This window comes from Salmo trutta, chromosome 33 (assembly GCF_901001165.1).
Source record: "Salmo trutta chromosome 33, fSalTru1.1, whole genome shotgun sequence".
In the NCBI taxonomy this organism is placed as follows: domain Eukaryota; kingdom Metazoa; phylum Chordata; class Actinopteri; order Salmoniformes; family Salmonidae; genus Salmo; species Salmo trutta.
Window position 1 is genome coordinate 19,039,028 of NC_042989.1, and position 21,524 is coordinate 19,060,551.

At 43.2% G+C, this 21,524-nt stretch overlaps 1 long non-coding RNA gene across 1 annotated transcript; it reads right to left on the reverse strand.

The window, feature by feature from the left end:
* Window positions 1-18,648: 18,648 nt before the first annotated feature.
* On the reverse strand, window positions 18,649-19,435 carry LOC115172576 (uncharacterized). The gene is made up of 2 exons (XR_003871461.1): window positions 19,329-19,435; window positions 18,649-19,099 (listed from the first exon to the last, which is right to left on the reverse strand). It is a non-coding gene; the product is annotated as an uncharacterized LOC115172576 (long non-coding RNA).
* Between the last annotated feature and the right edge of the window lie 2,089 nt (window positions 19,436-21,524).

A 21,524-nucleotide genomic window follows, 5' to 3' on the forward strand; every position in this document is an offset into this window, starting at 1 on the left:
GTTGGCCTTTTGAAAAGGATACAATATCAAGTAGCTGAGCTGAACCCAGATCAGAATATTTTTTTCCTGCATTGAATTATTTATCAGGAGGTGCTCTGTAAATGTGCTATGTTGTGGATACAGTCACTAAAGTGGTAAACTTCCTAAGAGCAAACTCTTTAAACCCCAGGCAGTTTGTCACAGTTGGAAGAGACAGTCGGGTCATGCAGATCTCCCCTACCACACAAACATGAGATGGCTGAGTTTGGGGAAGGTGCTTAAAATGGTGTGGGACCTGAAGTCAGAGATTGCTGAGTTTGTGCAAATGAATGGAAAATATGTGGATTTCCTTCAACTGCAAGATAAAGAATGATTGGCTGATTTTGCCTTCACCGTGGACATCATGGCCCTCATGAATGAACTGAATTCCAAACTACAAGGGAAGGGCCTTTTTGCACATCAGATGTACAGCTTTGTCAAAGCCTTCAAGGGAAAACTACTCCTCCTGACCCGGCAAGTAGAAGCCAACAATCTCACCCACCTTCCGACACTACTTGTCTGTTCCCTATCAGATGACTAGCGGGAGAAGTATACATTGCTACTGCGTGCTTTGAATGATGAGTTTTCTCGTAGTTTTGAGGATTTCACAAAGTGTTGGAAAATGACATGCTGTTGGTTTCCTCTCCTTTTCACCTAACGCTCCCACTGACCTGCAACTTGAGCTTATCGATCTTCACTCTGATGCAGTGAGTGGAACTATTCAAAACAATGTCACTGACGTGGTTCTATGCATCTCTCGATGAACAAAAGTTTCCAAAGATTAAGAGTCATGCTCAGAAGATGTGTGTACTGTTTGGGTCAACATATGTATGTAAACAGACATTTGCAGTGATGAAATATAACAAGTCAGGCACAGATCATCTCTTACTGATTCTCACCTAAATCAAATAAAATGTTATTTGTCACATACACATGGTTAGCAGATGTTAATGCGAGTGTAGCGAAATGCTTGTGCTTCTAGTTCCAACCATGCAATCATATCTAACAAGTAATCTAACCTAACAATTTCACAACAACTATCTTATACACACAAGTGTAAAGGAATGAATAAGAATATGTACATAAAAATATATGAATGAGTGATGGCCGAACGGCATAGGCAAGATGCAGGAGATGGTATAGAGTACAGTATATACATATGAGATGAGTAATGTAGGGTATGAAAACATAAAGCGACATTGTTTAAAGTGGCTAGTGATACATTACATCAAGATGGCAAGATGCAGGAGATGGTATAGAGTACAGTATATACATATGAGATGAGTAATGTAGGGTGTGTAAACATGATATAAAGTGGCATTGTTTAACCTGTTTGGGATAGGGGGAAGTGTTTTCACGGCCGGATAAAAAACGTACCTGATTTAATCTGGTTACTACTCCTGCCCAGAAACTAGAATTTGCATATAATTAGTAGATTTGGATAGAAAACACTCAAGTTTCTAAAACTGTTTGAATGGTGTCTGAGTATAACAGAACTATAACATACGACTATTTTACACCATTTTAAAGACAAGACTCTTGTTAATATAACCACATTGTCCGATTTCAAAAAGGCTTTACAGCAAAAGCAAAACATTAGATTATGTTAGGAGAGTACATAGACACAAATAATCACACAGCCATTTTCCAAGCAAGCATATGTCACATAAACCCAAACCACAGCTAAATGCAGCACTAACCTTTGATGATCTTCATCAGATGACACTCGTAGGACATTATGTTATACAATAGACGCATTTTGTTCAATCAAGTTAATATTTATATCAAAAAACAGCTTTTTACATTAGCATGTGATGTTCAGAACTAGCATACCCACCGAAAACCTCCGGTGAATTTACTAAATTACTCATGATAAACGTTTACAAAATACATAATTATTTTAAGAATTATAGATACAGAACTCCTTTATGCAATCGCTATGTCCGATTTTAAAATAGCTTTCGGCGAAAGCACATTTTGCAATATTCTGAGTACATAGCTCTGCCATCACGGCCAGCTATTTTGTCATTACATTTACATTTAAGTCATTTAGCAGACGCTCTTATCCAGAGCGACTTACAAATTGGTGCATTCACCTTATGATATCCAGTGGAACAACCACTTTACAATAGTGCATCTAAATCTTTTAAGGGGGGGGGGGTTAGAAGGATTACTTTATCCTATCCCAGGTATTCCTTAAAGAGGTGGGGTTTCAGGTGTCTCTGGAAGGTGGTGATTGACTCCGCTGTCCTGGCGTCGTGAGGGAGCTTGTTCCACCATTGGGGTGCCAGAGCAGCGAACAGTTTTGACTGGGCTGAGCGGGAACTGTGCTTCCTCAGAGGTAGGGAGGCGAGCAGGCCAGAGGTGGATGAACGCAGTGCCCTTGTTTGGGTGTAGGGCCTGATCAGAGCCTGAAGGTACGGAGGTGCCGTTCCCCTCACAGCTCCGTAGGCAAGCACCATGGTCTTGTAGCGGATGCGAGCTTCAACTGGAAGCCAGTGGAGAGAGCGGAGGAGCGGGGTGACGTGAGAGAACTTGGGAAGGTTGAACACCAGACGGCAACTTCGGGGTCACCTAAACTAGAATTACTATTAGAAATATTGGATTACCTTTGCTGTTCTTCGTCAGAATGCACTCCCAGGACTTCTACTTCAACAACAAATGTTGTTTTGGTTCCAAATAATCCATAGTTATATCCAAATACCTCCGTTTTGTTCGTGCGTTCAGGTCACTATCCGAAGGGTAACGAGCGAGCGCATTTCGTGACAAAAAATGTACAAATATTCCATTACTGTACTTAGAAGCATGTCAAACGCTGTTTAAAATCTATTTTTCTCGTAAAATAGTGATAATATTCCAACAGGGCAACGTTGTATTCATTCAAAGACTGAAAGACAAAAATGGAGACGTTTCGTGAATGCGCATCTCCAGTCTCACTGTCCCCAGGCTGACCACTCACAATCTCTGCTCCTATACTTTGCCCAGAGACAGCAGACACCCATTCCACTTTTTGGCGGCTTTAGAGAGCCAATGGAAGCCTTAGAAAGTGTCACGTTACAGCACAGATGCTGTAAAAAAAAACAAAGCAGAGCTCATGCCTTTCAAGCAACTTTTTTAAAATCATCATTAGTCTCATCATGCAGCCTTACGATGTATTACAAATGAAAACATGAAGCCCAACCTTTGTAGAACAACTAAAGGTACATTAATAACTCTAAAATAAGCATATAGGAGTACATACTACTTTGTTAACCACTCAACGGGACATCAAAAACTGTAATATCCTATGTTTCATGGAATTGTGGCTGAATGACGACATGGATATTCAGCAAGCGGGATATACGCTGCACCGGCAGGATGGAACAGCACACTCCGGTAAGACGAAGGGGGCGGTCTGTGAATATTTGTAAACAACAGCTGGTGCACGGAATCTAAGGAAGTCTCTAGATTTTGCTCGCCTGAAGTAGAGTATATTGTGATAAATTGCAGGCCACACTACTTGCCTAGAGAGTTCTCAGCTATACTTTTCGTGGCTGTTTAATTACCACCACAGACAGATGCTGGCACTAAGACTGCACTCAGCCAGGTGTATAAGGAAATAAGCAAACAGGAAACCACTCACCCAGAGGCGGCACTCCTAGTGGCCGGAGACTTTAATGCAGGGAAACTTAAATCAGTTCTACCAAATCTCTATCAACATGTTAAATGTGCAACCAGAGGGAAAAAAATTGTAGATCACCTGTACTCCACACACAGAGACGCGTACAAAGCTCTCCCTCGCCCTCTGTTTGGTAAATCCGACCACAACTCTAACCTCCTGATTCCTGCTTACAAGCAAAAATTAAACCAGGAAGCACCAGTGACTTGGTCAGATGAAGCAGATGCTAAACAACAGGACTGTTTTGCTATCACAAACTGGAACATGTTCCGGGATTCTTCCGATGACATTGAGGAATATACCACATCAGTCACTGGCTTTATCAATAAGTGCATTGAGGACGTTGTCCCCACAGTGACTGTACGTACATACCCCAACCAGAAGCCATGGATTACAGGCAACATTCGCACTGCGCTAAAGGGAAGAGCTGCCACTTTCAAGGTGCGGGATTCTAACCCGGAAGCGTACAAGAAATCCCACCATGCCCTGCGACAAACCATCAAACAGGCAAAGCGTCAATACAGGGCTAAGATTGAATCATACTACACCGGCTCCGACGCTCGTTGGATGTGGCAGGGCTTGCAAACTATTACAGACTACAAAGGGAAGCACAGCCGCGAGCTGCCCATTGACACGAACCTACCAGATGAGCGAAATCACTTCAATGCTCGCTTCGAGGCAAGCAACACTGAGGCATGCATGAAAGCATCAGCTGTTCCGGACAACTGTGCGATCACGCTCTCCGTAGCAGACGTGAGTCAGACCTTTAAACAGGTCAACATTCACAAGGCTGCGTGGCCAGACGGATTACCAGGATGTGTGCTCCAGGCATGTGCTGACCAACTGGCAGGTGTCTTCACTGACATTTTCAACATGTCCCTGATTGAGTTTAATACCAACATGCTTCAAGCAGACCACCATAGTCCCTGTGCCCAAGAACACAAAGGCAACCTGCCTAAATGACTACAGACCCGTAGCACTCACATCCGTAGCCATGAAGTGCTTTGAAAGGCTGGTAATGGCTCACATCAGCACCATTATCCCAGAAACAATAGACCCACTCAAATTTGCATACCGCCCAAACAGATCCACAGATGGTGCAATCTCTATTGCACTCCACACTGCCCTTTCCCCCCTGGACAAAAGGAACACCTATCTGAGAATGCTATTCATTGACTACAGCTCAGCGTTCAACACCATAGTACCCTCAAAGCTCATCACTAAGCTCAGGAACCTGGGACTAAACACCTCCCTCTGCAACTGGATCCTGGACTTCCTGACGGGCCGCCCCCAGGTGGTGAGGGTAGGTAGCAACATCTGCCACGCTGATCCTCAACACTGGAGCTCCCCAGGGGTGCGTGCTCAGTCCACTCCTGTACTCCCTGTTCACCCATGACTGCATGGCCAGGCACAACTCCAACACCATCATTAAGTTTGCTGACGACACAACAGTGGTAGGCCTGATCACCGACAACAATCAGACAGCCTATAGGGAGGAGGTCAGAGACCTGGCCGGGTGGTGCCAGAATAACAACCTATCCCTCAACGTAACCAAGACTAAGGAGATGATTGTAGACTACAGGAAAAGAAGCACCGAGCACATCCCCATTCTCATCGACAGGGCTGTAGTGGAGCAGGTTGAGAGCTTCAAATTCCTTGGTGTCCACATCAACAACAAATTAGAATGGTCCAAACACACCAAGACAGTAGTGAAGAGGGCACGACAAAGCCTATTCCCCCTCAGAAAACTAAAAAGATTTGGCATGGGTCCTGAGATCCTCAAAAGGTTCTACAGCTGCAACATCGAGATCATCCTGACCGGTTGCATCACTGCCTAGTACGGCAATTGCTCGGCCTCCGACCGCAAGGCACTTCAGAGGGTAGTGCGTACGGCCCAGTACATCACTGGGGCTTAGCTGCCTGCCATCCAGGACCTCTACACCAGGCGGTGTCAGAGGAAGGCCCTGAAATTTGTCGAAGACCCCAGCCACCCCAGTCATAGACTGTTCTCTCTACTACCGCATGGCAAGCGGTACTGGAGTGCCAAGTCTAGGACAAAAAGGCTTCTCAACAGATTTTACCCCCAAGCCACAATACTCCTGAACAGGTGGTTACCCGGACTATTTGCATTGTGTGCCCTCCCCCTGCCCCCCCCCCCCCCCCGCTACTCTCTGTTTATCTTATATGCATAGTCACTTTCACTATACATTCATGTACATACTACCTCAATTGGCCCGACCAACCAGTGCTCCCGCACATTGGCTAACCTGGCTATCTGCATTGTGTCCCACCACCCGCCAACCCCTCTTTTTACGCTACTGCTACTCTCTGTTCATCATATATGCATAGTCACTTTAACCATACCCACATGTACATACTACCTCAATAAGCCAGACTAACTGGTGTCTGCCTTGCTACTCTTATTTTCAAATGTCTATTTACTGTTGTTTTATTTCTTTACTAACCTACACACACCTTTTTTTCTTTCTTTATTCGCACTATTGGTTAGAGCCTGTAAGTAAGCATTTCCCTGTAAGGTCTACACCTGTTGTATTCGGCGCACGTGACAAAAAAACTTTGATTTGAACAAATCAAATCAAATCAAATTTATTTATATAGCCCTTCGTACATCAGCTGAAATCTCAAAGTGCTGTACAGAAACCCAGCCTAAAACCCCAAACAGCAAGCAATGCATGTGAAAGAAGCACGGTGGCTGGGAAAAACTCCCTAATAAAACTCCTGAGAAAGGCCAAAAACCTAGGAAGAAACCTAGAGAGGAACCAGGCTATGAGGGGTGGCCAGTCCTCTTCTGGCTGTGCCGGGTGGATATTATAACAGAACATGGTCAAGATGTTAAAATGTTCGTAAATGACCAGCATGGTCAAATAATAATAATCATAGTAGTTGTCGAGGGTGCAACAAGCACGTCCGGTGAACAGGTCAGGGTTCCGTAGCCGCAGGCAGAACAGTTGAAACTGGAGCAGCAGCATGGCCAGGTGGACTGGGGACAGCAAGGAGTCATCATGCCAGGTAGTCCTGAGGCATGGTCCTAGGGCTCAGGTCCTCCGAGAGAAAGAAAGAAAGAGAGAAAGAGAGAATTAGAGAGAGCATATTTACATTCACACAGGACACCGGATAAGACAAGAGAATACTCCAGATGTAACAGACTGACCCTAGCCCCCCGACACATAAACTACTGCAGCATAAATACTGGAGGCTGAGACAGGAGGGATCAGAAGACACTGTGGCCCCATCCGATGATACCCCGATGACAGGGCCAAACAGGCAGGATATAACCCCACCCACTTTGCCAAAGCACAGCCCCCACACCACTAGAGGGATATCTACAACCACCAACTTACCGTCCGAAGACAAGGCCGAGTATAGCCCACAAAGATCTCCGCCACGGCACAACCCAAGGGGGGGGCGCCAACCCAGACAGGAAGACCACGTCAGTGGCTCAACCTACTCAAGTGACGCACCCCTCCCATGGACGGCATGGAAGAACACCAGTAAGTCAGTGACTCAGCCCCTGTAAGAGGGTTAGAGGCAGAGAATCCCAGTGGGAAGAGGGGAACCGACAAGGCAGAGACAGCAAGGGCGGTTCGTTGCTCCAGCCTTTCCGTTCACCTTCACACTCCTGGGCCAGACTATACTTAATCATAGGACCTACTGAAGAGAAGTCTTCAGTAAAGACTTAAAGGTTGAGACTGAGTCTACGTCTCTCACATGGGTAGGCAGACCATTCCATAAAAATGGAGCTCTATAGGAGAAAGCCCTACCTCCAGCCGTTTGCTTAGAAATTCTAGGGACAATTAGGAGGCCTGCGTCTTGTGACCGTAGCGTACGTGTAGGTATGTACGGCAGGATCAAATCGGAAAGATAGGTAGGAGCAAGCCCATGTAATGCTTTGTAGGTTAGCAGTAAAACCTTGAAATCAGCCCTTGCCTTAACAGGAAGCCAGTGTAGGGAGGCTAGCACTGGAGTAATATGATCAAATTTTTTGGTTCTAGTCAGGATTCTAGCAGCCGTATTTAGCACTAACTGAAGTTTGTTTAGTGCTTTATCCGGGTAGCCGGAAAGTAGAGCATTGCAGTAGTCGAGCCTAGAAGTAACAAAAGCATGGATTAATTTTTCTGCGTCATTTTTGGACAGAAAGTTTCAGATTTTTGCAATGTTACGTAGATGGAAAAAAGCTGTCCTTGAAGCAGTCTTGATATGTTCTTCAAAAGAGAGATCAGGGTCCAGAGTAACGCCGAGGTCCTTCACAGATTTATTTGAGACGACTGTACAACCATCCAGATTAATTGTCAGATTCAACAGAAGATCTATTTGTTTCTTGGGACCTAGGACAAGCATCTCTGTTTTGTCCGAGTTTAAACGTAGAAAATTTGCAGCCATCCACTTCCTTATGTCTGAAACACAGGCTTCTAGCGAGGGCAATTTTGGGGCTTCACCATGTTTCATTGAAATGTACAGCTGTGTGTCGTCCGCATAGCAGTGAAATTTAACATTATGTTTTCGAATGACATCCCCAAGAGGTAAAATATATAGTGAAAACAATAGTGGTCCTAGAACGGAACCTTGAGGAACACCGAAATTTACAATTGATTTGTCAGAGGACGAACCATTCACAGAGAGAAACTGATATCTTTCCGACAGATAAGATCTAAACCAGGCCAGAACTTGTCCATGTAGACCAATTTGGGTTTCCAATCTCTCCAAAAGAATGTGGTGATCGATGGTATCAAAAGCGGCACTAAGATCTAGGAGCACGAGGACAGATGCAGAGCCTCGGTCTGACGTCATTAAAAGGTCATTTACCACCTTCACAAGTGCAGTCTCAGTGCTATGATGGGGTCTAAAACCAGACTGAAGCGTTTCGTATACATTGTTTGTCTTCAGGAAGGCAGTGAGTTGCTGCGCAACAACTTTTTCTAAAATTTTTGAGAGGAATGGAAGATTCGATATAGGCCGATAGTTTTTTATAATTTCTGGGTCAAGATTCGGCTTTATTACTGCCACTTTTAGTGAGCTTGGTACACATCCGGTGGATAGAGAGCCGTTTATTATGTTCAACATAGGAGGGCCAAGCACAGGAAGCAGCTCTTTCAGTAGTTTAGTTGGAATAGGGTCCAGTATGCAGCTTGAGGGTTTGGAGGCCATGATTATTTTCATCATTATGTCAAGAGATATAGTACTAAAACACTTTAGTATCTCCCTTGATCCTAGGTCCTGGCAGAGTTGTGCAGACTCAGGACAATGGAGCCCTGGAGGAATACCCAGATTTAAAGAGGAGTCCGTAATTTGCTTTCTAATGATCATGATCTTTTCCTCAAAGAAGTTCATACATTTATTACTGCTGAAGTGAAAGCCATCCTCCATTTGCGAATGCTGCTTTTTAGTTAACTTTGCGACAGTGTCAAAAAGAAATTTCGGATTGTTCTTATTTTCCTCAATTAAGTTGGAAAAATAGGATGATCGTGCAGCAGTGAGGGCTCTTCGATACTGCACGGTACTGTCTTTCCAAGCTAGTCGGAAGACTTCCAGTTTAGTGTGGCGCCATTTCCGTTCCAATTTTCTGGAAGCTTGCTTCAGAGCTCGTGTATTTTCTGTATACCAGGGAGCTAGTTTCTTATGACAGATGTTTTTAATTTTTAGGGGTGCAACTGCATCTAGGGTATTGCGCAAGGTTAAATTGAGTTCCTCGGTTAGGTGGTTAACTGATTCTTGTCCTCTGACGTCCTTGGGTAGGCAGAGGGAGTCTGGAAGGGCATCAAGGAATCTTTGGGTTGTCTGAGAATTTATAGCACAACTTTTAATCTTCCTTGGTTGGGGTCTGAGCAGATTATTTGTTGCAATTGTAAACGCAATAAAATGGTGGTCCGATAATCCAGGATTATGAGGAAAAACATTAAGATCCACAACATTTATTCCATGGGACAAAACTAGGTCCAGAGTATGACTGTGGCAGTGAGTAGGTCCAGAGACATGTTGGACAAAACCCACTGAGTCGATGATGGCTCCGAAAGCCTTTTGGAGTGGGTCTGTGGACTTTTCCATGTGAATGTTAAAGTCACCAAAAATTAGAATATTATCTGCTATGACTACAAGATCCGATAGGAATTCAGGGAACTCAGTAAGGAACACTGCATATGGCCCAGGAGGCCTGTAAACAGTAGCTATAAAAAGTGATTGAGTAGGCTGCATAGATTTCATGACTAGAAGCTCAAAAGACGAAAACGTCATTGTTTTTTTTTTGTAAATTGAAATTTGCTATCGTAAATGTTAGCAACACCTCCGCCTTTGCCGGATGCACGGGGGGTATGGTCACTAGTGTAACCAGGGGGTGAGGCCTCATTTAACACAGTAAATTCATCAGGCTTAAGCCATGTTTCAGTCAGGCCAATCACATCAAGATTATGATCAGTGATTAGTTCATTGACTATAACTGCCTTGGAAGTGAGGGATCTAACATTAAGTAACCCAATTTTGAGATGTGAAGTATCACAATCTCTTTCAATAATGGCAGGAATGGAGGAGGTCTTTATACTAGTAAGATTACTGAAGCGAACACCGCCATTTTTAATTTTGCCCAACCTAGATCGAGGCACAGACACGGTCTCAATGGGGAAAGCTGAGCTGACTACGCTAACTGTGCTAGTGGCAGACTCCACTAAGGTGGCAGGCTGGCTAACAGCCTGTTGCCTGGCCTGCACTCTATTTCATTGTGGAGCTAGAGGAGTTAGAGCCCTGTCTATGTTCGTAGATAAGATGAGAGCACCCCTCCAGCTAGGATGGAGTCCGTCACAAAATAGCCGCATGTGCGCACTCCCTCAAATCGTTTGGAGAAAATATTTATATTTTATTCAGCTTTGTTCAATTGTATTCTTCATACTATAAAATAATTCCACGGAATTATAATCAAATCTGGTCTGCTAAATGAACTAGTGTAGCCCACAGCCATTTGGCATAGTCACATCAGGACCTAACATATGGACAACTCAGAGTATGCTATTCTTTTATTCGGAAATAGACCAGATTTTCTTCATATTATGCTTCTTTAGAACTGTCTAAAACAAATAATGGATTCATTGGTGTAGGTTATATTACAGGGATTTATCAGACTTTTTAAATGGCTTGTAGGCTATGTGTGGAAGGCAGGAGATGATAAATGTGTTTATATTAATTAACGGTCAGTTATCGTGAGACCAACAGCTATTTGCTTGACAATCACCACAGCCACAGCTACAACATGCTGGAAATACAGAGCTCACAAGTCTTACAGCCATGTCTCACCCTGCCGTTGTGTACCCATTGCACTGGACTATCTCATAGGCACATTGGCAGTGGGTACAAACGTGGTGATGGACCACAAGGCAAAGCTGGGGCATGGGTCATGACTCATGACTTTGTCAGAAACCTGCAGAATCACACTGCATCCCTACAGCTAACTACACTGGGAGGAGGGTGGCAGCACGCTTTATTCTGAGCATGCCATCTGTGCCCCTATATCACCTGCAGTAAATGAGTGGAAGTTGGAACCAAGGCAGCCTGTCCCTGTCCCAACCGAGCATTACGGGACAAATACACTAGCGGTTCTGTGGGGGGGGGGGGGGGGCAGTGCCCCTGTGACAACAATTTTGGACCCCCTTGTGGCCCCCCTAAATGTGCAGTATGAAATCATTTTTACATAATTTTTTGCTATCATTCTTTTTTGCATCCGTTATTAGACAGTGGCAACGATGATGATTATGAACATGTTCTTTTGCCTGCTAATGCCTGCAATGCAGTGAAGAAAACAATATGACAACAATAACGTCTAATGTAACTGGCCCCTCTAACAGTACAACTGGCCCCAGCTTGGCCCCCCCAGTTGAAATGGTCTAGAACCGCCACTGGTCAAATACAACCAATACTTAAGACTCAAAGTAAAGTTAAACATGTATTCACAAAACTTTAGTGAACTTGGGTCTGCCAAGGCCAGCGCTTGCCTCTTCAGCTCAGTCACATTAATTTGACACTGTTGGCAAAAGCTTCCTTTGCCGTCCCTTCTCTCCGACTCGGAGACAGTCACCGACCCAGCGCCCTCGGGTGGTGGCCGGCTGTTACACCTTGCATACTCTGATGAGTGAAGTATTTTCCTGGTATTCAGATCAAGAGGAAACGGCGACTCTCCGCTGGGACAACCCTCCACCTTCATCAGGAGAGAAACGCAAGTCAGTTCAAATAGATTCATTGATTTCTATGTAGGAAAATACAATGGATTCAAACTTGTAGACGCACAAGCACAGGTGTGGAAGCATAACGTTATTTGTCTGGAGTTGTTTGTTGAATACCTTGACAAATTGCATGAATGTCAATATGAATAGGTAGACATGAGCATTACCAATCTGCAGAGGTAGGCTAAATGCGTTACAAAACAAAAGGGTGTGCTGCGACAGGTGTTATTGCAAATCGGAACTGATCACTTTAATTGTATGTGTAAAACACTTGATATGGCTAAAACACTTAATAACTGTACAAAATAAAAAATCAGGATGGGTGACACTTCTTCAAACACAAATTGTGCTGAGACCAATTTTTTTTCAGTCGATACCTGGCAAATTGGTACACCTTGATTGGCAAAGTGGGACACTTAATTATTTATTGTAAAGAAGTATACATTAGAGTGTATGAGTAATTTCAATATTTTAACTATAAAAGTCAATTGTTCATGCAAATTAAATGTTTTAAAACATGTTTTATGTATTTTTGTGGAACATTATTATCATTATCATCATACTTGATTATAATTATTTGGTGTAGCCCAGATGTTATTTTATAGCCTATAAATGAAATAGTGTACTTCATCTAGGCCTATCAGCTCAACATTCTCAACACTACACTCTAATGGACATTTTGTAGAATGAAACCAAAAAGACCTCACCCCTCAACAATTTCAATTACTGTTTTATTGTCGCCAGAGTCAAATACAGAAAAATAAACATACTGGGACTATTCTAGTTGTGCAGGGGGGCAATATTATTTTCCCGGAATGGTCAGGACCTGCCCTGAATACAGGAGTAGTAAAGGACCAGTGCATTACTTTTGTGACAAATTTATTTTTATTAGTGAGTGAGTGAGTGTTTGTGTGCAAAAGTGTAGTGCAGGTGTTCAGTCCAGTTCAAGTGTGCAGCAGTTTGATGGCTTGTGGATAGAACTGTCTCTGACCTTGTTGGTATCAGACCCCATCCTATATAGCATGATAGTAGGGAAATGACTGAGTTATTTCTATAGCCTAATGACATAATTATTTGAAATATTCATAGTGATTTTAGATTATTGTAGTCAATGGCTGTATCCTGTTCTCACACAAGCAGACACATTTAATGCTGTCTAACGTTTATTTTACAATTACACATGAAACATAACATAAGCTACTCCCCCAAAAAGGCAGTTATAAAATTGACTCAGAATATTTTGTCATAAATAATATCTGAAACTATGGCCAATCAAGTCTGTCATTGTGGTCATGGATTTCGAGTCTTTATTTTTGGCTATCACTGCTCGGTACTTTCTGAACAGGAGGTAGAGCGCACTGTCACGTCCTGACCAGTAATAGGGGTTATTTGTTATTGTAGTTTGGTCAGGACGTGGCAGAGGGTATTTGTTTTATGTGGTTTGGGGTGGTGGTTTGTTTAGTAGGGTATTTGATTTATGTATTCCGGGTGTTTTTGGGCACTGTTCTATGTTAGTATATTTCTATGTTCTGTCTAGTCTTGTATTTCTATGTTTTGTTAATTGGGGTTGGACTCTCAACTGGAGGCAGGTGTTTTCTAGTTGCCTCTGAGAGTCCTATATATAGGTATGTGTTTGTTGAGTACTTTGTGGGAGATTGTTCTGTGTATAGCCTTGTGCCTTACCAGCCTGTGATTAGTCGTTGTGTTTTCTTTGTGTACGTGTTTGTTTTGGTTCTCCTTCTTGTCCGTTTATAATAAAGAAGATGAGTGCACATTTCCCCGCTGCATTTTGGTCTAAATCCGACGACAACCGTTACACGCACAGCGAATGAGCACCTCGTTTACAGTAGTCAAATTGCTTAAGCAATGGTTGTTTTGGACCACAAAGCACCATCCACCCTGTTACTCTCTTCTGTTTGTTTAAATTAATTGGAAGAAGAGCAATCCAACCAGCGATCACGCTACGAAGTTGGCATGGTTGATAAGACGCATCGGACAATCAGAGGAGCTGTTCATGGTCCTGAAATACCTGGCGCCCGTCATGTTAAGATGTACAGGGTCCGAGACAATAGACTTTGTAGTTTAGGCTACCTGTAAATCCAGGTTTGTAGCGTTACTGATCACTTTGTCTATCAACTGACTTATTTATTAGCATGATCATTTTCAAGGTAGTGTGTATTAGGTTAAATTGTATGTTTTGAGTATGTTACAGTTATTTGGAGAGCACTCACTCACCTTTGCTTTTCTCCTCAGAAGATGACTGGTAAATCCAAATATGATATCAGAGTCCACGAAGAATGTTCCCAGATCTATGAGACTGGGGTTGGGCTTGTCAGCTCCAGAGGAGCCCGAGGAGTTTGGTAAAGCCATGAGGGAAATGTGCGTAATATTCCACACCCCGGGTTACCGAATTGACATCTATATTTTTATATTCATTTCCATTTCAGGAGATATTTTCAGACCCTAAAAGATCGCATGGTTTCAATTCAAAAGCTATTTCGGACATCCAACAATGACTCAGAGAGAGCTCACTGTCTCTCCATGACCACTCCACTCAATGCCCAACAATAGCGACGTGTGCGCAAATATATCTTTCCCGTGCATGGCCAGCAGTCCAGCAAGACAATAAACCAATACAATCCATCCGTAATCGATATCTTTATATCCACAGGTATAGCATTTTTTTACCCATCCTTGTTCGCATGCCTGGTCTTTCAGCTCGTAGGTCTCGGAACGAAATCGCATGTGCCTAAGGAGGACCACCTTTTGCAGTCCCACACCCTCTCTCACTCTTTCCTCCTCTCTCGTTCACTCACTCACTCACTCGCCCAGTCGCGCAATTCCCCTGTCAGTCAGCGGTTTGCTGCGCTTACTGCGGACTTGCTAGAGGCTCCAACATTAATTTATCTACGCAAACACGCACGAGAGACCTGCGTAATCCAACAGCTTCGCAATGAGCCGGTTTGAGATCTTTGGTGAACTAAACTTTTGACTTGTCCCTTTTATCTTAGTTGGATCTTCCCGTTTTTTTGAATGAAACTATTTTGCAGGGAAAACCCTGAGTTGGTCAGTGCAGTGCACACAGAGTCAGCTCTTGCATTCAGGTGGGTGTGTGTGTAACTTAGGGCGATTCATTACGACGCTAACATATGTAGGCTGTTGGCTTAGCTGCCTTCCACTTCCAGATCAAATGTTAATATGTAAAAATGTTTGAAAGACAATAATGTCTTATTTTCAAAGCATTATCAAATACAAAGCCGTTTTAACTGGAATTTCAAAGTAGAACATGTATATTTTGTGTGCTTTGAAAGCTGAAGAGAGGACATTAGGGCTGTTCTCTTAATAAAACATCTTATCTGGGGTGCACAGAGGACCTCATATTAGATAAGCAGCCAGTCATTACCGCCATAATAAACTCATTGGTACCCAACGCCCTTTGAAGATGTCTCTTTAAAGCACATATATAGTTTGGTGTGTGTGAATGTTTTCAAGTTTGATTTAAGATTGTATTTCATCATTATTATGCCAGAGCGGAATACAATTCGATAAACAATTATGTGCGCTCGTGGTTGGGTTTTTGCAAATGTAAGAAGTGGGTAGTCAATATTAATCAGCCTTTATCAGGTGTGTCTCATAGAGATAAAGCACTATTTAGAAGCAAGATTAACCTGAGGGATATCAAGATGGTTTAAATGATGCAGTAGGCTTATTAGTGTTGTGGGGATGCCCATCATAAACTCTATATGTGACCCAGTTATGCACATTTCCCACTCCACCACAAACAAACGATCAACCAAACACACACTAATACGCACAGACACAACCACAGCTTAGACTTGTTAACTGGAAGGATTCACTGAAGCTTCAGAAGACCAATAATTACTCTCCGTAGTAAAGATGATTTACCATGTCCGACCACCACCCAGTTCTCCACTGGAGAAGGTTCGGGTCACCCTGGGCCGCTGATGAAATTCCAAGCACCACATCCCATGGGACTACTACCCCTACATCTGCTACCCTTGAGCATGTAGGGAAATCGCTCTGGCATATCATTAACACCGCTCAATATCTTCTCCAACTTGCTAACCTTTGCAGTACACAGGGCTTCATGAGAACCATTTACCACATAGTGGTCATGTTGTTGGCGCACTGCTGAGAAAACAGGAAAGAAAGCTGCGCCTTGGATGCAGCGAATAATCTTTCGATGGTGCTTTAATGAATGATTTTTCTGGGTCAACACCAAAAGCTAATGTTATTCCGACAGAAACATTGGTATCATTTTTCATAGCGGTGTAAAATTGAATTATTTTTGTCTAGAATGCTTTTTTTTTTGTTATCAATAGCCTATTCATTGTACTCTCCTTCTGGAAGCACAAAGATGCTTATCCGTCACCGGAAAATGTGTCAAACTGTATTGAATCCAATTTGCTCTTTCTTTCAGCACCTCGGACAGCGACCATGCCCAAGGCGCTGTTTGTCTGGACTTCAGAAACAGTTGGACACAGCGAGGCTATTGATATTAATAACACAAGGGGGCACACGAGAGAGCGAGAAAGAGAGCGAGAGAGAGAGAATGATAGAGAGAGAGATTCTGTATTTCCCACAGATCACACAGACCCACAAATAATTTGAAAATAAATCCAACATTCATAAACTCCCATATCTGTTAGGGGAAATACCACAATGTGCAATCACATAGCAAGTTTTCTGTCATGAGAAAAGGAAATCAAGTGTAGCTTTACTGTTCATTTTCGAATAGTTTTTTGATGTTGTTAAATTTGTTTCTTCTCGCCCTTGTTTGTTTATTTCACTTGCTTTGGCAATGTAAACATGTTTTCGGTGCGAATAAAGCCCCTTTGAATTGTAGAGAGAGAGAGAGAGAGAGAGAAAGAAAGAGAGTGGGAGCAAACCTGTTGTTGGCAAACTCCCTTCACTCATCAACCCTGGACTTGAATGTCATCATTAAACACACCTGGATCCAATCTCCACTCTATATATACTCCCTCTGTCATTTGTCTTTGTCGGTCATTGTAAATGTTGCTTGTATTCCTGAGAAGAATCTCTTGTACTATTTCCTGAGTACTTTATTATTTGCACTTTGGGATTTGTCCTGCTTTTATATATATATATATATATATACACTGCTCAAAAAAATAAAGGGAACACTTAAACAACACAATGTAACTCCAAGTCAATCACACTTCTGTGAAATCAAACTGTCCACTTAGGAAGCAACACTGATTGACAATAAATTTCACATGCTGTTGTGCAAATGGAATAGACAACAGGTGGAAATTATAGGCAATTAGCAAGACACCCCCAATAAAGGAGTGGCTCTGCAGGTGGGGACCACAGACCACTTCTCAGTTCCTATGCTTCCTGGCTGATGTTTTGGTCACTTTTGAATGCTGGTGGTGCTTTCACTCTAGTGGTAGCATGAGATGGAGTCTACAACCCACACAAGGGGCTCAGGTAGTGCAGCTCATCCAGGATGGCACATCAATGCGAGCTGTGGCAAGAAGGTTTGCTGTGTCTGTCAGCGTAGTGTCCAGAGCATGGAGGCGCTACCAGGAGACATGCCAGTACATCAGGAGACGTGGAGGAGGCCGTCGGAGGGCAACAACCCAGCAGCAGGACGGCTACCTCCGCCTTTGTGCAAGGAGGAGCAGGAGAAGCACTGCCAGAGCCCTGCAAAATAACCTCCAGCAGGCCACAAATGTGCATGTGTCTGCTCAAACGGTCAGAAACAGACTCCATGAGGGTGGTATGAGGGCCCGACGTCCACAGGTGGGGGCTGTGCTTACAGCCCAACACCGTGCAGGACGTTTGGCATTTGCCAGAGAACACCAAGATTGGCAAATTCGCCACTGGCGCCCTGTGCTGTTCACAGATGAAAGCAGGTTCACACTGAGCACGTGACAGAGTCTGGAGATGCCGTGGAGAACGTTCTGCTGCCTGCAACATCCTCCAGCATGACCGGTTTGGTGGTGGGTCAGTCATGGTGTGGGGTGGCATTTCTTTGGGGGGCTGCACAGCCCTCCATGTGCTCGCCAGAGGTAGCCTGACTGCCATTAGGTACCGAGATGAGATCCTCAGACCCCTTGTGAGACCATATGCTGGTGCGGTTGGCCCTGGGTTCCTCCTAATGCAAGACAATGCTAGACCTCATGTGGCTGGAGTGTGTCAGCAGTTCCTGCAAGAGGAAGGCATTGATGCTATGGACTGGCCCGCCCGTTCCCCAGACCTGAATCCAACTGAGCACATCTGGGACATCATGTCTCGCTCCATCCACCAACGCCACGTTGCACCACAGACTGTCCAGGAGTTTGCGGATGCTTTAGTCCAGGTCTGGGAGGAGATCCCTCAGGAGACCATCCGCCACCTCCTCAGGAGCATGCCCAGGCGTTGTAGGGAGGTCATACAGGCACGTGGAGGCCACACAAACTACTGAGCCTCATTTTGACTTGTTTTAAGGACATTACATCAAAGTTGGATCAGCCTGTAGTGTGGTTTTCCACTTTAATTTTGAGTGTGACTCCAAATCCAGACCTCCATGGGTTGATAAATTGGATTTCCATTGATTATTTTTGTGTGATTTTGTTGTCAGCACATTCAACTATGTAAAGAAAAAAGTATTTAATAAGATTATTTATTTCATTCAGATCTAGGATGTGTTGTTTAAGTGTTCCCTTTATTTTTTTAGCAGTATATATATACATATATATATATAGTGCTTTAATAAATTCAGTAGTTCGAAACCTGCGACTGCCTCCTGCCTACTCCTCTCTACACCTGTGACAGGGAGAGAGATAGAAAGAGACTCATATATCAAACAAGGTTAATACACAGGTGAACATTGATGTACAAATGTAGGCTACGGTGTTATAACAATAAAACAAGTTTCTCAAAACTTCTGGCATCTTTGATTAAGCTATGCTAAAGACATGGCGTGAAATCAATCTAATCCACTCTTCTTAATTAACAATCTAATCAGCCTAGGCTATACTCAAGGATTCATGACACTCAGTGTAGGGCACTTCATCTATTGCCTTGGAAGTATTTGTCCACCAGATCAAGTGGTCCTAAACATTTCACAATTTTGGCAAAGAACTGTTGAACTGTTAAGAACCACTCCACCAGAGAGACCAAACTACATGGAGGCGTCACTTCAGGTGTTCCAAACTGGCATAAAGAGCACTGTCTGCAACAGACAAAAGATTTTTGTTCAGGTTACAGCCATCACTGTAGGCCTAAATTACACCACCAGTACTTCATATTTTTAGAGCAGTTTGAAAATACATTTCTTGCATTTTAGTCAGGGCCACTTACATGAGCAATTAGACTTAAGTGCCTTGCCTTGACAGATTTTCATAGGCCTGATGTAGTAGGCCCTAAGCTAAATAGGCATATTTTTACAAAAGTTATCTTACCGTTAGTGGAGGTTTCATCTGAGCCATCCATGCCTATGCTGTGACTTCAGGGAGCAGCAGCTCTTTATATAGTGTTTTGGGGGTAGGTTCACACAATCTTTTCATTCAGCGAGGAATGAAGGCCATGCAGGTCTGACTGGCTGAGCTGGGTTCCACCAGCAACCTGTGCTGTACAACATACAGCCGCCCTGATGACGACGCCAGGTGTAGTCACTCACTCTCTGCACATTGCTGGAAATGTTCTGAAGTATCAACTCTGTACCAAACAAAGAATGATGGTCCTTGCTAAATATTTATCTGATGGGTATACACAAATGTAGCCTATTATAGTACATAGTCCAACGAACTAATAAATACAGCTAGATTAAATACTGCATGGATGGCAACATCATATAGGCAAACACTAGGCAGCATACTTTTGGGTGTCTTGGGTTGCGTAACTTTTTGAGGTGCAATAGAACAGTAGTCTTGAATTATGATTATCCATATTCATAGATTATTCAAACATCTCAAATTGTTTTCACACACACTTCTCCCCTATTCTGTTCCAACAGGGGGAAGGATATAATCAATCCAAGGCTCTGTGTGTAGTTTACATGAGAGGTGCAGCTCCAACCCCTTATTATTCACATCCATCTCCTTGAATGCAGGCATTTCACCTAGCTAATGAAAATGACCTCCAATAACAGAAGACTCCAATTCATATGAAAAGCATCAGATAGGTACAGTTGAAGTCAGAAGTTTACATACACTTAGGTTGGAGTCATTAAAACTTGTTTTCAACCCATGCACACATTTCTTGTTAACAAACTATAGTTTTGGCAAGTCAGTTAGGACATCTACTTTGTGCATGACACAAGTAATTTTTCCAACAATTGTTTACAGACAGACTATTTCACTCATAATTCACTGTATCACAATTCCAGTGGGTCAGAAGTTCACATACAGTAAGTTGACTGTGCCTTTAAACAGCTTGGAAAATTCCAGAAAATGATGTCATGGCTTTAGAAGCTTCTGATAGGCTAATTGATATCATTTGAGTAAATTGGAGGTGTAGCTGTGGATGTATTTCAAGGCCTACCTTCAAACTCAGTGCCTCTTTGCTTGACATCATGGGAAAATCAAAAGAAATCAGCCAAGACCTCAGAAAAAAAATTGTAGACCTCCACAAGTAAGTATAAACACCATGGGACCACGTAGTCGTCATACCGCTATGGAAGGAGACGCGTTCTGTCTCCTAGAGATGAACGTACTTTGGTGCAAAAAGTGCAAATCAATCCCAGAACAACAGCAAAGGACCTTGTGAAGATGCTGGAGGAAACAGGTACAAAAGTATCTATATCCACAGTAAAACAGGTCCTATATTGACATAACCTGAAAGGCCGCTCAGCAAGGAAGAAGCCACTGCTCCAAAACCGCCATAAAAAAGCCAGACTACGGTTCGCAACTGCACATGGGGACAAAGATCGTACTTTTTGGAGAAATGACCTCTGGTCTGATGAAACAAAAATAGAACTGTTTGGCCATAACGACCATCGTTATGTTTGGAGGAAAAAGGGGAAGGCTTGCAAACCGAGGAGCACCATCCCAACCATGAAGCACGGGGGTGGCAGCATCATGTTGTGGGGGTGCTTTGCTGCAGGAGGGACTCTTCCCAAAACAGATGGCATCATGTGGAAGGAAAATGATGTGGATTTATTGAAGCAACATCTCAAGACATCAGTCAGGAAGTTTAAGCTTAGTCGCTAATTGGTCTTCCAAATGGACAATGACCCCAAGCATACTTCCAAAGTTGTGTCAAAATAGCTGAAGGACAACAAAGTCAAGGTATTGGAGTGGCCATCACAAAGCCCCGACCTCAAACTTATAGAAAACTTGTGGGTGGAACTGAAAAAGCAGGTGAGAGCAAAGAGGCTTACAAACCTGACTCAGTTACACCAGCTCTGTCAGGAGGAATGCGCCAAAATTCACCCAACTTATTGTAGGAAGGTTTTGGAAGGCTACCCGAAACGTTTGATCCAAGTTAAACAATTTAAAGGCAATTCCACCAAATACCAATTGAGTGTATGTAAACTTTTGACCCACTGGGAATGTGATGAAATTAATAAAAGCCGAAATAAATCATTCTCTCTACTATTATTCTGACATTTCACATTCTTAAATTCAAGTTGGGATCCTAACTGACCTAAGACAGCG